Source organism: Atta cephalotes, assembly GCF_000143395.1.
Source record: "Atta cephalotes unplaced genomic scaffold scaffold00067, whole genome shotgun sequence".
Taxonomy (NCBI): domain Eukaryota; kingdom Metazoa; phylum Arthropoda; class Insecta; order Hymenoptera; family Formicidae; genus Atta; species Atta cephalotes.
The window spans coordinates 952014-952581 of NW_012130131.1; positions in this window are offsets into that span (position 1 = coordinate 952014).

Sequence of the window (568 nt, forward strand, 5' to 3'; positions counted from 1 at the left end):
GAGACATCATTTTTGAAGCAAATAGTGACAGGGGGGATGAAAAATGGATCATTTACAATAATGTTGAGCGAAAAAGATCTTGGGGAAAACGGAAACCACTTTTAGCTACCCCAAAAGCCGGTCTTCATCCAAAAAAGATCATGCTCTTTGTCTGGTGGGATTGGAAAGGGATTCTGTATTATAAGCTTTTACCAAACAATGAGACGAAGATTCTACATTCAGAGAAGTATTGTTCCCAATTAGACGAATTGAAAACAGCAATTGAACAAAGACATCCAGAAATAGCGAATCGAAAGGGCGTCGTATTTCATCAGGACAATGCGCGGCTGTCTTTGATAACTCGACAAAAGTTGGAGCTCGGTTGGGATGTTCTACCTCATCCACCATATTCACTAGACCTCGCGCCCTCTGACCTATTTCAATCATTACAAAATTCCCTTAATGGAAAAAGTTTCAATTCTTTGGTCGAGGTAAAAAATCACTTAGAAAAGTTTTTCGCTGAAAAACCTGAGAGATTCTGGAAGGACGGAATTTTCAAGTTGCCTGAAAGATGGAGAAAGGTAAAACA